The sequence below is a fragment of the Lissotriton vulgaris genome, chromosome 1_1 (genome assembly GCF_964263255.1).
Source record: "Lissotriton vulgaris chromosome 1_1, aLisVul1.2, whole genome shotgun sequence".
NCBI classification, from domain to species: Eukaryota; Metazoa; Chordata; class Amphibia; order Caudata; family Salamandridae; genus Lissotriton; species Lissotriton vulgaris.
Window position 1 is genome coordinate 1,016,525,534 of NC_141685.1, and position 17,806 is coordinate 1,016,543,339.

A 17,806-nucleotide genomic window follows, 5' to 3' on the forward strand; every position below is an offset into this window, starting at 1 on the left:
TAAATAGATAGGGGGACTGAGGTGATAAGAGTAAGCAGTCCGAAGGAAGACAAACCTTCAGTATATATATCCTGTTGCCCCATGATTATAAAGAGATACGGGGAAAGGAGGGTTATAAAACAATATATCGGGAGACGGAGCAGGGAGAAAAAGGCTAGTCCCAAAAACCAATCCATAAAGCTACAGGAGAAAGGAAAGGGAGTAACTTTAGATCAAAGGCCAAGTGATAAGGTAGTAAGGCCAGAAACAAAAAAACTAACCTTTGCAGAAATAGGAGCGAGTACCTATAGTCCTGAAGGACACAGGAAAAAGGATGGCAAAGAGCTCCAAAGGCATCGAGGAAATACCCAGGAGAAAAGGAGGATTGAAGCCATGAAGGGGGGTTGGAGTCGCCTGGAGTTGCAGGGCCTAGTAGTAACCCAATTCTCGGGGCGAGGCGTAGGAACATAGGCACAGAAGAAGTACCTTACCAAGGTAGGGAAGTAACGCCAGAGGAGAGTTCACCAGATAGCTGGCTAGTTAGGCCCTTAGATACCTGGCTATTTGTAGAACTCATAGGACAGTGAAAGGGGGGGGAAAGAGTTAAGAAACTAAACCCCCTAAATCGGTCCCAGCTCCTCTCTTCATTTGCAAAATGTCCCAGTCTAAGATACGTTAGTACAGAAGATCTAAAAGAAGTGGGGTTCCTAATAAACACCAAAGGGGAAGAAATAACAAAGGTTTTACTCCACTCAGCATTAATAAAAGTTGCAGTGGAAAATGCAGAAGCATAGTAGCAAAGGGAAGGAATTAGGCTAATAAAAAGAGAGGATGTGATGATGGATAAACAAGGGAAATCTTTCCTTAGGAACCATGCGGGGTGGGAGAACGGCAAATAAAATTGATCAACTCAGGACGAGGTATAAAAGAAGTCCTCGAAATCACTATAACCCCCAAAAACCCAGGATGGGAAGATATAGATATTCTAGCCTGGAAAAGATACAGAGAATTAGCCTATATGGATGGTGAAGAAGACGGGTATTTGAGCAATGGGGATTAGGAACTAGGGTCGTCACGCAGCCTAGCCATTCTGACTTGGAATGTTATTGGATTTAAAAGAATATCGGGTCACAAAAGCTTTAAAGATACTCTTAGGAAGACTGATATCGGCTGTTTATAGGAGACTTGGCTGTGCGAGGAAACCCCGGCCATGGAAGGCTTTACGCACCATGTAAAACCCGCAAGAAAGAATATACTAGGAAGGCCATCAGGTGGACAGTTGACACTGGTTTCAACAAGGATAGCGAGGAATATAGAACCCCTAGAACTTAAGTGCAATTGGGCACTAGGAAGTAGGGTGCTGACATTAAATAATAATGTAAGTGGGGAAGGCTTCTGCATTATAAATGTGTATATACAGAAAGGGAGAATAAATGAGTATAAAGCGGACCTTGAACGATTAAAAAAGGACTTGGAGGGTTTACAAGATATTTACCCTAGAGATGTTTTATTGCTTTTGGGCGATTTTAATCATAGACTAAACCCTCAAAAAACCGGCTCCTGGCAGAGGGAGTTGTTAAGTGTGTATAACCTCGAGTTTGCTAAATTCCCTAGGTGTGACAGCTCAACACAAGACGTGGAGCTTGGTAAGTTGTTGGGGGCCATGGGCCTGGTCTGTGCTAATGGAAGAAATGACGCAGATCGGCCCGCTAAGCGCACATTCAAAATAGGACGACAAAAGTGCCCTATAGATTATGTATTTATCCAGGCATGGAACTTTCACTTAATTAAATACTTTGAAATAGGCAGGGTAGATGGCAGTGACCATTACCCACTACATATAGAATTAGAGGTAAATAGGGCCCCGTAGAGACAAAACGTTCTGCAAGTAGAGTTTGAATACCCCAAGCGTCTCACAACCAGGATTATAGAAGAACATATAAAGAAACTGAGTGCACTCCAGCTAATAGTGGGGTTAGAAAAGCTACCAGCAGGAGCCGATATAGCCTGGTATGAGGATATAATAAAGCAACTGGTAGAATGCCTCAGGATAAAAATTAAAGGCCCACATTGTAAAGCTAAGGTACATCCTATTGATAAACCATGGTTTGAAGATGATTGCCGGAAATTAAAGGCCATGATTAGACGACAGGAAAGAGGCCTAAGATGTAGTTACAACGAGGTATGGTTATGTGAACTTAAAAAATTAAGGATAAAATATAAAGCAACTATCAGAGATAAAAAGAAATGTTATAAAGATAAATGTTGGATGAATTTGCTGGAGGTAATTGAAGATAAAAATGTTAAAGGCTTCTGGAAATTAATACAAGAATGCACGGGGAAAGCTGTAGGGACTTTGCAGTGCTCAGTTGTAGAAGATAAGTAGGTAGTTTATCTAGAAGAAATCTATGGTAAATGGCCAAGGAGGGGGGAAACCGTATTAAATAACTGGCGAGGTGTCAGGGAGGAGGTGAAACAGTATTTCTCCCCAACTCACATTAGAGGTATCATAGCGGGGTTAAACCTAATATGAGCGGCAGGGCCAGATAATCTGCCAGCAGTAGTAATAAAAACGAATTTAGATTGGTGGGCCGAATTTTTCTTGAATATGTTTCAGAGGGTTTTAAATACAGGAACTCTGCCAGATAGTTGGAGAGCGGCGATCATTAGGCCAATACACATAAATGGCGATGTGAACTCCCCTAAAAATTACCGCTTAATAAACCTCCTGGACATAGGTGAAAAAGTATTCTCCAAGGTAATCCTGGGCTTACTAAAGGATCGGGCTAACGATAACCAGATAGTACCCCCAGAACAGGGTGGCTTTAAAGAAGGGCACTCAACGGTGGATCACTGCTTTTCTCTCTGGTCCATTGTGCGGAAGTCGATTGAACAGAGAGGTAATTTATTCTGCTGTTTTGTGGACTTCTGCGCAGCATTTGACCTTGTGGGCAGAGAGCAGCTGTGGGCAACCCTGGTAGGGTATAAAATACAGGATAATCTTTTGGCCCTGATCCAGGCCTTACACACTGAAAACTGGGCCCATATAATCTTGGATAAGGAGGGAGAATTGGCTTAGAGGATCCAGATCGGAAATGGTTTGAGGCAGGGGTGCGTATTGGCCCCTTTACTCTTTTCCCTGTTCATAGCCGACCTACCTCAGGAACTGAGGGAGGTTAGAGGGGCTAGCCCGAAATGGGAGGAAACCATGTACCATGCTTACTATATGCGGATGATCTGGTGATTATGGACCAGACGGAGATAGGTCTCCAGAGAAAACTAAATAAGTTCAAAGAATATTGCTTAAATAAAAAATTATTAGTAAACATGGAAAATACCAAAATTCTATGTTTCGGGAGAAGTAAAACTAAGTTCCGATGGTATCTTGGTACAGATATTCTGGAGAGGGTAATAGAATATAGATACCTAGGAATGTGGTTCACCAGGAACTTAAAATGGTACACCCATCTGGAAGCCTTAAAAATGAGGGTAGAGACCTCTGTGAAGGGATTAAAAAGATGTAATAGTATTTATGGAGAAATGTCAGACAGGCCGGTTATAAAGGCCTATCTATCAATGGTCCCTCCTCAATTTCTGTACGGGGTAGAAGTACTCTACTTAAGTGGCAAAATCTGTTGGGATAAAGAAGAGGGTAATACTCTAAAAAGCTTGTTCTCGCTACCAAAGTCATCTATGGTACAAGCAGCAAGACTAGAGCTGGGTATTACTTCGTGGGCCATAACAGCTTGCATGGCCTTAGTACGCTCTTGGCAGTGCCTAGGAGCAGAAGAGCCCCATAAAATTTCCCAGTTGTGTAAAGCTGAAATTGCCATTAGTGAGCGTTCCTGGGCAAAAGAGATAAGAGCCTCAGTAAGGGAAGCGTATGGAGTATTAGACTTAAGACTTGGCCCGCAGTTAGGACATCCACAATTGGGTAAGAAAGAACTTAGGGCACTGGGTCGGGATATGTCCCGTATACACGATAGGGAGTACCTTTCGCAGAAAAATTCAGTGTCACATATGATCCTGGCTTGGGAAATGGATCAACATTATCCTTACGTTGATAGGTTACCTAGCTACTACTTACGACGCGAGGTATTAAAAGCACAAATTAGGATAAATCCCTGCTACATGAATAATGGGGTCAAAAACTTTATGATTGGTTATAATGGGAAATGCACTTGCACTTTTGGCACCCCATGTGATATTTTACATGTCTTACTTGATTGTATGGAATTTTTAGATATCCGAAAGGAGATTTTATGTCCAATTTTCAAAATATATAGGATTAGGAGTAGGATGCAAGCTGTTGACCTACCAGTAGGAATGGAGAACTTAGACATAGCCTGTGCCATGGGGAAATATATGTGTAAGGTCAAAGTGTTTCTTAAGTGCACTGAGTAAATAACATATGTGTTCACTGAGGTTATTACGAGGCTGTGCATCTAAAGGATAACAGCACGGTAGCAGGCCTAAAGGAAATATTTTATGTTACGTATGAATTATTTGGTTTTTACCTTTTAACAATAATATGTGTCTTGGATTTTAAAGAAAACAGGTGTTTTTATGCATATTGCAAATGTGTCATAATGTTTATGAATTGTTTGCATGTGTTTTAACCAGATGATAACATGTAAAGCGTACACTTTTATGGTTGTAACTAACCAAATAAAGTTTTATTGACTGACTGACAATAGAAATCCTAACCCTAGTCCTAGTCCCAACCCTACAGACCCTGAAACCAATCAGAACACTCAAATACACAACCAATGAGGACACTAACCCTAATCCAATAGAAACATCAGATACACCCACCAATCAGTGTACACATGTACCAACCACTAGCAGACCATATAAGGTCCCAGCGACCTCAGACTAGGTTTTGCTGGCCAGGGAGTTGGAAGTTGTTTCTTCTGTTCAGAATCTCCTAGGAGACAGACCGGCTCAATCCACACTTTTGACTTCTGCAGGTAAAGGCATCACTAACTTCAAATCTAACAATACTGTTCGAATAAAACTTTACTCCCTCTCCTGGCCAAAGAATGAAGTGTGCAGTCCCCAGGAATGAGAGGGAAAAACTACAGAGTTTGGACTGCAAATCCCACAATTCAACATGATTAAATGGAAGCAATCATGGGCAGGAAAAAACACAATTTTAAAACACAAAACAGGTGAAAAAATATGCAATCACAGACCGGTTAAAACTGCAATTAAACTATAACAACCAGAGGCAAAGACAGCAATCACAGAAAGCGGAAATTCTTTTTTTAAACTTTTGTCTTGGGGAAAAGACAGCCCTAGTCTGCCTCCTTACCACTTCCTGGACTCTGCTCACTGCAATCTGGGGCGCAGCTTAATGGCACAGCGTTCTGTCAGAGGTTTTAAATAACCACCAAGCTAAATAAAACAGTGAGAGGCCCAGAGTACTGCAATGGAGAGAATAGCCCTGGAGTGTGCAACTCAGAATTATAGCTAATCAGCAAGCACAAAACTCGAAAGTACACTGCACTTGGTCACCCTGCTGCTGATGGTTACTATCACAGTTTCTGCAGATAACTGATATGCTCTAGAATCTTTCTACCTGCAACACTGCCACATGGCCCCCACCCTGTTGGTTTTGTTACCCTGCTGCACTTACTCAAAGGCAAGGACGCAGGAGAGGAACCCGAGTAGCTTGCAGGACTTGGGGAAACTCCAACATAAAAGGAAACAGTAGGATTTACCCAGGGTTTCCTGTTCAGGACCGATCTAACATATTTTACAGGTTTCTGACAATACACAGGATGGAACAAGTGAGATTAGAAGGTGGGCTGGATTTGAAAGCCATATGAAGTCATTATAGGATTGGTCGAGAAAAGTCGGACTTCTAACATTTTTAATTTATTTTCCAAAGAAAACTATCACTGACGGTTACTGGTCCCTGGATTATTGAAAGACTGTTGCACATTAGGTAGCTAATTAGGGTTTTTGAGGTGCTTCCACCAACAAGTTTTCCATACTAATATAATAAAGAGAGAGCCCAAACCTTTGAGGCGGGTAATCTCAGAAACCACAGCCCCAATCACAACACCCAATACAGCGTTGGAAAGGGCAGTTGCAGCAGAAGGACATAGGCTATGCAGACGCCCACCATATACATTTAAAAGGTAAAAGAACTGTGCCAGCAAAGTAGTCCCTTGTGGGCGTGTCTGCATTGTGCTGTGGGTGTGTGCTGGGGCGTGACAAACGCTGGGGGCGTGTGCTACGTTCTGCCCTTCATGCCATGTCTCATATTGTGTGCTAATCCCACCCTGCTCCCTTTAAATACCCCTGCACCCCATAATCATAACCCACCCTTACTCCTTAAAATACCCCAACACCCTTAAACACTAACCCATCTTAACCCTATAAATAAACCCTGTACCCCAAAACCCAAACCTATCCCTAAACCCTAAAAGTACCAACAAACCGAAACCTAGCCTTGAACCCTATAAATACCCCTGTACCTCAAAACCCAAACCTACCCCTGAACCCTAAAAATACCCCTGTACCCCAAAACCCAAACCTAGCCCTGAACCCTAAAAATACCACTGTACCCCAAAACCCAAACCTACCCCTGAACCCTAAAATACCCCTGTACCCCAAAACCCTAACCTACCCCTGAACCCTTTAAATACCCTTGTACCCCAAAACCCAAACCTATCCCTGAGCCCTAAAAATACCCCTGTACCCCAAAACCTAAACCTAGCCATGAACCCTAAAAATAACCCTGTACCCCAAAACTCAAACCTACCCCTGAACCCCAAAACCCAAACCTAGCCTTGAACCCTAAAAACCCCCCTGTACCCCAAAACCCAAACCTAGCCCTGAACCCTTAAAATACCCCTGTTCCCCAAAACCCAAACCTACCCCTGAACCCTAAAAATACCCCTATAAACCAAAACCCAAACCTAGCCCTGAACCCTAAAAATACTCCTGTACCCCAAAAACCCATACCCATCCCTAAACCCTAAAACTACCACTGTACCCCATAACCCCAAACTATATCTGAACCCTTAAAATACCCAAACACCCCAAAACATATACGTCAGTACTCCAAAACATATACCCTTATACCCATATTTACCTTATCCAAACATTAAAAAAAACCATGCTTTTACCATTCATGCATTTACAACGAATTTCGTTGTAAATGTATGCGTGGTAAAAGCATATAAAATGTAATGCCTTGTGGTATAATAGCATTGCGGAGTCATGGTACTTTCGTAATGAAAGTATGCGGAGTGATGGTATGTGGAAAGAAAGTTGCGGAATAATGGGTGTTTACCGTCCCCCGGTAAGTACATTGGTGGCACGGCTGCCCACATCTCCAGCAGCATACTCATATTTTTTCACCACCCATTTGAAAAATGCGCAGGTCTCTCTCATTGATGGCCAGGACCGACATACACTTTTAGACACACCTCCCGCCACAAGTTCTAGAATTGCGAACTTTAGAGCTGGGGAGCTACGTTCGAATCTCGGCATCAGCTCAACATCCTGTGATTCCAGGCAAATCGCTTTGTCTCCCCGTGCCTACCACAAACGAATGTGTTCTTCTGTAATGTAAATTGTGCTCATGCCATGTTGTCGAGTTTGCGCTATATAATATTGCAAGGAAAAATAAAGTAGGGAAACTCGCGTTCACACACTACTGAACGCGCACTCTTAAGTGCATCCGCAGTGCACTGTGAAATGGAGCGTTTCACAGGCCTGTCACAGATAAGAAATGCTATCAAAACGAAATCCTACAAAACAATATACTACTGGCCGGCAGCAATTCATACCCGGACAACGTCGGGACTGGCTGCAAGTATTTAATAAAAGAAGTAGAATAAATCAATATATTGGGTGATTTGAAATGAAAGTCTGCAATGCCTTTATTACTATTTAGGTTAATGCGCCCAGCATCTCTCAGCGGAATGGTATTGCAGTTATGTTATGGGTATTTGTAAAAATACACTATCACTCGCATGTGTATCCTAGCGTTGAGCAGGTGTGTGCACCTGGCCCGGCCTGTGGTAGGTAGGCAGATTCAAGAGAAAAGGATGCTCTGATGTGGAGTGGGAGGTCGTTCCATGTTTTAGGAGCGATGTAAGAACACCCATCCTCCTGATCTGGTTGGTGTATGAATGGGATGTGCACAAGTAGGAGTCCTGCTGAGTTGTCTGAGTAAATGGAGGAAGGAGATGCAACTGTTCCGGTATGTGGGCCCTAACTTCGTGTAGTGCCTTGAATGTGCGTGTGAGGAGTATGCAATAAGCATGTTTGTGTATCGGAAGCCATTGGAGTTCCCAGAGATGTGGTGTAATGAGAGTTCTGAGAGGAAGTCTGAGGAGGAGTCAGGGTGCTGAGTTCTGAGTGGGTTGTACTCTACTAGTGAGTTGCATTGTGATCCTGGCTTAGCGGGTGTTCTTGCAGTCTGGCTTGATGGGGACTAGGGCACAAGTAGCAGTTTTTCTAGAGTTGCTTGGGGCCATTGGAAGATCTTCCTCAGCATCCTCAGGGTGTGGAAGCAGGATGCAGTGACAGCATTTACTTGTGCAGTCATGTTCAGTTAGCCGGTGACGATTTTTCTGAGGTTCCTGGCATGGGTGTAGGTCCAAGTTCTGTCAGCCGCCAGTTGAATTTCCATGGTGAGGTGTTCTTGTTGAATATCCCTACTTTGGTCATGTCTGTGTTGTGCTTGAGATGGTTGGCTTTCGTTCAGTTTGCTACTACGCTCACGCAGGATGCCAATCTCATGCAGGCGCCTAATGAGGGTGGAGTGCGAGACGGTTCCAAATGCTGCACAGAGGGCCACGACAATGATGGTTGCTGTGTCTCCTCTGTCAAGAATCATGCGGATGTTGTCTGTGGTGGTGGGGAGTTCCTTTTCTGCACTGTGGTTGGGCCTGAATCTGGACTGTGTGGCATCAAGGAACTGATGGTTGTTGAGGTGGTCAGTGATACGTTGTTTGATTAGTTTCTTTAAGACCTTTGTCGGGTATGGTAGGAGGAAGATGAGTCTAGTTGGAAAGCGTGGCTGGGTCAGCAAATGGCTGCATGAGCAGAGATGTGATTGTGGCATGTTTCCAGGTGCCTGATGATGTGTCAATGGAGGCGCTGAGGATGGATGTAAGTGTTTTGCAGATCAGCAGGAGTCTTTAGGTGAAGGCATCATCGGGACAAGGGTTGGGTAGGGGCCCCAAGTGGATGGTCTTCATGGTAGCAGCGACTTTGAGGTTGTATCTCTGGGGTACAAGGTCCTGGTTTCCTTGTGCAGCCATTATGGAAGCAGTGTTGCTACAGTGATAAGGTCTGGTTGAAGAGCGAAGTTTCCATACAGGGAGTGAATTTTGTTATAATGTTGAATCATTCCGAGAACTTGTTACCCAGGTCTTGTGAGGAGATGATGTTGCTGAAGGTGGTGGGATAAGCGGTGAAATATTAGATGATGGTGAAGATTTCCTTGCTCATGTTGGAGCCAGAATCAATGCAGTCAGCAAGAGCTGTGTACTTGGTACCACCAGCAGATGTGGAGCAACATCTTAGAGTTGATTTCAAAGTGTTTTTTATCTGTGACGGCTTGACTTGTTCTCCATTTGCACTCCAATTGCTACCAGTTGCATTTCGAGAGCCTGGCTTCCTATGTGTACCAGATAGCCTGTAATCAGGCTCTTGCTGTTGGGATGCACTTGAGGGTAGTCAGGGTGTCTGCGCATGCAATATATTAAGCTATTGAGGTTCATGATGGCTTTTGGCAAGTTGCTGGTGTTCTCGGGCTGGTGCGCGGAGAGGGAAGAACCCAACTCCTCTGTGTCCCATCTGCAGAGTGCGGTTCCAGAGGTGTTAAGTCTGCGTTAGTGCAGGATGGGTATGCTGAAACTGACATGGGCTTGGTCTGTCCAGGTCATAGTTCCTGGCTTGCTGACTATGATGTTGCTAACTGAGGAGAAAATCAGGTCATATAGGATTTGGGCAGTGTGGGTGGGTTTAGTAACGTGCTGGGCGAGACTAAGGTTTCAGAGGTGTTCTAGATTAGGGCAGTTGCAGTCTTCTATGTGAAAGTTATGGCCACTGGGGAAAATGCTGGTGCTGCCACTAATGAGAGGTATGAATAACTCTGTGACAAAGCAGAAGTAGGGTCCTGGTCATCTGTATACATGGGTTCCGTCCAGGGAGAAGTTGGCTTTCATGCCTCTTGAAATCAATGTGATCTACGTACCTAGTGGGGGTGTCCGTGTAGGTGGGGCTGTTGATGGTATCTTTGAATATGAAGGTGACTCCAACTCCAGGCTTGTGCTGATGGTTTTGCCTGGCAATCTTGCAGCTGGTAGGGATGGCTGTAGAGATGGCCAGTGCAAAGGTTGGGTTTAGTCATATTCCATGAGTCAGCGCAGGTCCGGGCTGTGGTCGTGCAGTAGGTCTCATATCTCTGTGCAGTGTTGGTGATTGCATTGAGCATACATGTGAATGTGGAGTTTGATCTGTGTGATCATGAACAGGTAGCTGATTTGTGCGAGTGTGAGCAAGTGGGGTGCTGTTGGTGCATAAGAACTTGCAGGAGGGACATCTGAACGCTCTTTCCATGTAGTGTGTTGCGCTGTGGCAGCAGAGCGGAAAGCAGTGCCTAGGGTTGAAGGAATGGAGAAGCTTGGCAGGGTAGTGGACGGTAGGGAGGAGAACCAGGGTTCCTGGAGCTGGGCACGTCCAGGCAATGACGGACGCAGGTGGTCCTGCTCTTGGTATACTACTGACACACTCGCTGCATGACCATGCTGCATCCAGTATTATGTAGGAGCTGGGAGGAATGCAAGATGCCTCAGCAAAATAAAATAAACAAAAAGAATATGCACGGGGCAGGTAAGTGTAGTGAAAGAGCCACTTTTGTAGTCTGGCACCCAATGATGACCTCCAACTATCACCATTTTAATTGATTTTAGTGTGTTATTTTACCCTAGCCTTAATGTAGGATCGTCCTGCATTTGCCAGCTTCTCTTCTGTTCTGTAATCTTGCTGACTTTCAGTGGGAGCTGTTACTGAGTGGAACAGTCTTACCAAGAGCAGAGCGTGTGGGATGTGCATTTGAAGGTGTGCAGTTGTGTAGGAATGTGTCAGTGGTGAGAATTATGAGTTCTTACTATTGGCTTTGACCATTCTGTTTTCTGACTTTATCTTGCTTAATGGCAGGGCTTGCCATTTGGCTTTGACATAATCTTATGCCATCTTGCATTAGTGGTCTATGTTTAAGCGACTCCATCTTCTGAGCCTTTCTAGGTGAGAACTAATGTTTTGCTTTCACTTATTTTCTGCACTCTGTGTGCTAGTAGAAACCGGTTCTTATCAGAGCAATGTGCAGGCTCCTTCTCGAAGGCATAGCAAAGGCCTGATCAACCAATGCTGTGTCCCCCGGCACGGAGTGGTATGGAATCTGATGAGGAGGCGGGGCTTGCTAGAAGCTTCGACCAATGTTTTTTACTTGTATTAAACGGGGGAGCCTCCACTGGTCTGGTGGAAGTTGGAAGTGGAAGTTTGGGAGTTTGGATTACAGTGAGGGCAGACGTGTCTATCTCAGATTGAACCCTGATTGCTGAGCTCTGATCCCCGGCTGTATGAAGACTTCCCCCGGTCAGAAGTGGGCAGTGTATGCATCAGGTGATGTATTGAGTTTTGTGATTATTGCCATTGTGATGTGAGCCAGTGGCTTGGATCGTTTGAGGTGTTTTTTTGTGGTGTGGGAGGTGCACATCCAGAGTGATCCTCTACTCTATATATATATCTTTCTGATCTCTTGCAGGACGTCCAGTGCATCTTATCTTACATCAGTTATTGCTTGTTTATTAATCAGTATTGTAGTTTTCTCAGTTATTGATTCATGCCTGTAGATTATAAGTTTGCTACATATATTTGACTATAATGCATTTGGTATCTGAGACAGCCTTTGTTTAGAGAGTATTATGTAATGAAGGCCAAGCCTTATTCTAAAAGTGATAGTCTTTTCATTTTGTTAAATAAAACTCCTTTTCCAAAGGTGCTGTCTGTTTTGTGTTGCAGTCTTGTTATGCCAGGGGTGGTAAGACATGCTTAAAACTGTTTATTATTCAAAGGTGTAATGATATATTTGCCTTCCAGGTGCTAGTGCAGTGTTTGGGTGTGGCTTATTGGTGAGAAGCTACATTCAAAACAGTAAGCACAGCAAAACACTGCATATGTTGAAGACTAGGGCACTTGCCATCAAATGCAAGTAAAGTAACCCCCTCCTGGGCCTCAAAACAGCCTTTTGAAGCCAACAAGAGGAATGAGTGGAAATGTCCTTGTGGGTTAAAGTTAATGCAGACTTAGAAAGAAGCAATGACAATGTGAAGAACAGGTTTAAATGAATGATGTGCAACTAAAATGCATCTGAATCTAAAAACAAAATCTGGCAATGAGAGAAACTATTCCCTCCAGAAATTCATTTCAAAAGATTCTCGCTTGAATAAAGGTTTGTTCGAAATAGAAGAACAGGATATTCACGCCAAATGGAAGATGACTAATAATATTCTTGAAACATCAGACTAGAGTTGCTTCTGTTTTGTTGTGTGGATCTTGTAAGATAGGTTGACGGTCAGGTCTGCTGACAAAGCTACTGTTGCAATCAAAAAAGTAGAGGTCTAGAGAACGAGAATATTGCTGCAGTGATCAAATGTCTTCTGGCTTAGTGGAAATCCCACCATTTACTGATGCTATCAATGTGATTCAATTCAAAACTTTATTTGGCAGCATTGTGGCAGCCAGAAGGTTATTCACGAACAGAAAATGATAAAAACATTATACATCATAGCATTTTAAATTAAAATTGAACCAACATGTAAAATGGCTCAGCTAGGATAGAAAACCTCATACAATATCAAACTGCAACAACATATCTCACCAATTCAAACAAGCTTGCGACCGCATGGCAGCCTGTTACTATCAATTGTAACAATGTCCTGCAAGGCATCAAAAAAGGAATGACGAAAGAAAAACATGACTTCGGAATTATGAAACATATTTTATATCGCAGACAAGCAAGGAAAATTTTGGACATAGGTTAAAACTTACACATGAGAAATTAATACTTCAGACAGCAAAGACACTGTTTGTCGACGCAACTTTATATAACATGCAAACTTAATAACCTCTCAGGCAACGAACTCCAAGGTTATTGAACCCTGTAGGACAAACCACAAGGAAGCTCCCAAGAGCTGAGAAAGGATGACATGCAAATATTTCCACAGGAAGGATCACAGTAGGCCTAACAACGGTACATTGAGAACATTTCACACTTCGCACCCTCATTTCATTTTTGTTCCACCATACAATGTGGATGATGCTTTTGGAAATTACCATTGGAAGGTATCAGTGCATGAATCTAAAACTTCCTGAAGAATAAGAATGGTTTTACATTCCAACCTACCCATCAGACAAGGCATCATTGACGACACTGAAAGCCCAGGTCCACTTGTGTGATGCTTTAACAGATGACTGAACAAAGTGAGGCTCGTGCCCATCCAAAGAGGAAACCTTTTACTGTGATGAAACTTGAACATCAAAGTGCAGCGAAACCCATGCCAAGTTCCTATGCCCTAAACTATTTTCAACAGCACGCCTCCAATTGAACACCAAGTAGATATTAAGTGTAGCATAACTGTTTACAAGCCCAAAGAAAGGTACGAAGAACCCATTCATACTCAAGCAGACACAATTCAACCACTGTTCCTTTAAGGTGTCCGACCTTGGGCGGTTAAATATTTATTCTTAGGCAAATGGTAGTCAACATTCTGGCATGGCTATGTGCAGGGCTGTGGTGAAGGGTAGTCAGGCCTGCAAGCACAGTGAGCCAAATAGGTTTATCAATGCAAGGAGGAGGACCAATCAGCACTTTCTGTGTGGAATCATTCAACCTGGTGGAGCAAAGAGAGGCAGGACCAAGTAACAAGGCTTGTCATCAAAGGGTGGAGGCTCATAGGACACTTTTGGAGGAGGTGGACTATGTATGGTGGTGAAAGGGGAGAGCATATGGGAGGGGATTCTGTCATCTGGAGAGGGGAGCCGTCCATCAAGATGGCTACATTTGAAAGCCAATGATACAAGTTAAGGCAGACCACCTTTACCAGCCAAAGATACTAGAATAGATGTGTTTTGGGCCGTTATAGGAAAAACATGTTGGCAACAAGCTAGTATCGTTGACAGATAGTTGTACCGGGGAGGGGGTAAGAGTGGAGCCCCCGGTTCTCGCTGTACAAATGCTCCAACGTAATTATTCCATACAATACATCTATCTAATGACTGGTAAACTGCCAATGAAACACCTTTGAGTATCAAATCAAATCAGGGACATTTGTACAGTGCACATATCACTCGAAAGTCTCATGACGCATTGGTATTTAAACACTTGCCTTGGGCTTACATAGGAGACACCAACAAGCTGCGTAACACGAGATAATCATAAGTATCAAGAGTAAGACAGCAGAACTTCTGGAATGAGATCTGTATATAACATACCGATTACCGATTTGAATGTCATCAGGGAAAATTCATATTTTTATTCCTTCAGAGAAAACAATTATCGACACTGAGATAGGAAAACATGACACCTGTTACCTGCAACACTACTGAACTTAAAAAACACACTGATTGATAATTGGTCTCCTCTGAACCTGTACAAAGGAAATATATATTCGTTGTGAACTATTGTTTCCAAGACAAGCAATTCCTGTACAAGTACTGCGCCTGGAATTTGCAACCCCCTTCACTTTTGCCCATGCTAAACAGCAGCCACACTGGTGTACAACATGGCTAAAACGCATTGCCAAAGCCAATAGCTTTAACATAGGGCAGACCTATTGGCTTTGCCAATGTTTGTTATTATTTATACCTTAATGTAGCACTTATAAAGCACAGGCAGGCAGCGAAGCGTTGCATAATTGCATGTGGGCTAAGTAGCATAAGAAAATAAAGTCTGCAAAAGTATCTTTTGCAAAATATCTCCTTTTTAGCTGACTACGGTCATATTTAAACTTGTCATGCCCCTAAATATGGTCTGAAGCACGTGCCCCGGTATATGCTGGATCCAGATTTAAAATAATAAATTAACACAGCCCTATGACACGAGGGAAGTCAGTTTGAATGAATTTATACTTTAAATACAGGTCAACTATTTTGTAAGGATTATTTTAAGTGGAGTTTTATTTTGGAGTCTATGGCCCAAAGGATTGCAAACCGAATCTTGATGCTTTCAGCCACTGTTGAGAATGAAACTCAACACCCTTTTTTTTAATATTAGTACAAACGGTTAAACATTCTAAGACATAAGGAAAGCTATGAGGGATTCTCTTCCTGGCCAGGCCTTAGAACCCTGTATGGAAAGAGACAGTCTTCCTTTATTCCTGATCATGGCTTGTTCATGAAGCTAGATTAATACGTTCAGGGGCGGCTCTAGGCTCATGGCGGCCCTGGGCAGGGAGCGTAGGTAGGGGGCCCCGGAAGAGGGGGTCCGGGCGGGGTGGGGCGCAGAGGCCAGTGAAGAGGGGCGGGGTCAGGGTGTTTGGAAGTGGAACAGAGCCGGAGGCCACCAAATCCCTGCCAGGGGCCGCCACGCAAATATGTATCCATCTTCAGAGGATTATTATATTAAGGATATATCTTGGCGTGGTGGCCCCTGGGGTTTGGTGGCCCTGTGCAGGTGCACAGCTTGCACATGCCTAAGGCCACCCCTTATACGTTTCACAATGATTTAACGTTTAAACACCTTTTCCTGTATTTGTCCCACCATCTGTTGCTTCAAGTCTGATGATTGAACCCAGGGGCGCAACTAGGTCTTAACTTCAGAGGGGGGGGCTAACGTGGCAAACAAAGGGGCATGGGTAACACGTTAATTGATTGGGGTGGGGCTACCATTGCAGACAATCAGGTTCAGGTGATGCTCAGGCCAAGCTGAGAAAAATAAGTAGCAAATTCTGCAATCGAAACTGGACAATTAGTTTTATGAGAATTAAATTGTAAAACAGAGGGTAATATCAACCCTTTATACAATAACAGACATAAGGAATTTGTTGATCTTGCAATAAAGTGTCACTCAAATGCATTATATTGTCACACAACGATATTATGTAAACAATCAAAATTGCACCCTTTTTTCTAATGAAATGCTCATGAAACTGGTTCAAATGAGCCCAGAAGAACATGCTACTCTCTGAGAAACCAAGACTTGTCAAGGATATAATTCACACAAAAATGGGACTCTGGACATATGTCCCATGTACTTGTCCACCCCCCAAAGACACAGAAGGATTTTAGATTTTGTAATGTGCCTATTTGCAGTGTTGTTACAAACTATAGCACATACAAACATACATTTTTTGGCAGGAAAGCCATGAAAGTATGGTGCTTTAATGAATAGGCAGTGGAAGTAGGGGTGGGTGGGGTGTTGTGCAGCAGCACCCCCAAAATAACCATGCTGGAATTCAGAGGGTGCATGGGAAACAATAAAGCATTTGCACTTTGATAATATGTTACATTTGCTGTTCTTCAAAAGAAAGGTCAAATGCCTTGCTATGCACACTGCCAAAAACACAAAACATGGTAATTATATCCCTGTCACAAAATTCCAATCCTTGCCTCTTCAGTTAGTCCTGGCTCTATTGTAATTGCATTTATATAGCGCGTACTACCCTTGATGAGGCATCAAAGTGCTTTTTCGGTTAGTAGCACACTACTCTGGAGCCCATAGAGGATTAGTGGTTAATTAGTATAGTAAATGATGAAAATAATTTTGAGCAGTGGGTATGTTCATTATGTTCATCTGGTATTTGGATTGAGAAGGATTGTGGGGGGATAGAAGAGAGAAAAGGTTTGCATTTATATAGCGCTGTCTACCCCATATGAGGCGTTGAAGCACTTTTAGTTTGGGAGATCTGAATAGTAAAAGCTTTATGAGAGGAAGCACGGAGGGGTAGAGGAGGGAAGAGTATGGGGTTTGGGATTAATGAAAGAATGGATATAGAGGGTATATTGATAGAGGTATAGGGTTAGAAATAGGGTAGTGCTTTGGAGAGAGTAGTAAAGTGAGGTTTGAGATGAGTCAGATTGGAGGTAGAGGATATATTGCGAGAGCTTGAGATCTAGGGTAGTGCATTGGAAATGCTGAATTAAAAGCAAAGTAATTAATGTAAAAATATATAAGTACATGGAAGGTATATGCATAAGGAAGGTAATATATATAGAATAAAGTTGTGTTTAATAAACTCAGACTTTCAAGTGTTTTTGTACTTGTGTGTTTGTGATAGGTGTTAGATCATTCCGTACAATTACAGACCGCAGACCACTACCCCACCTGAAATAATGGAACTAGCTAAATACCTGTATTTTCAAACTGCAATTCCTTCCACCAAGCCAGTGAAAGTCCATGTTTAACAAATGGCCAAAAACTTACTACAGAATAAAGAAAATAAAAAAATGAGACCACACACAAGCCAATTTTCATAGTAAACGAATAATGAAATGAAACTAAGAAAAATCTGTTATCTTAGGCTAGCCCCATGGCCTGGGAACAGGCCTGGTGTTATATATCAGCTTAACACATTGGGGCCTGGCTTTACATGGAGGAAATACTTACAAAGAACTGCTGGTTACTTGCAAGAGGGATCTTAAAATGTGCATTATGATGGTGTAACAAATACAGAGCACAGTGAATGTTTAAAATTAGCAGGTTTTATTGCTCTTTATTGAGATAGATACATTCTAAAATGTGAAAATAAACTAAAAATCCACTAATAAACTTAGGAACCTGTCTGCAATACACATA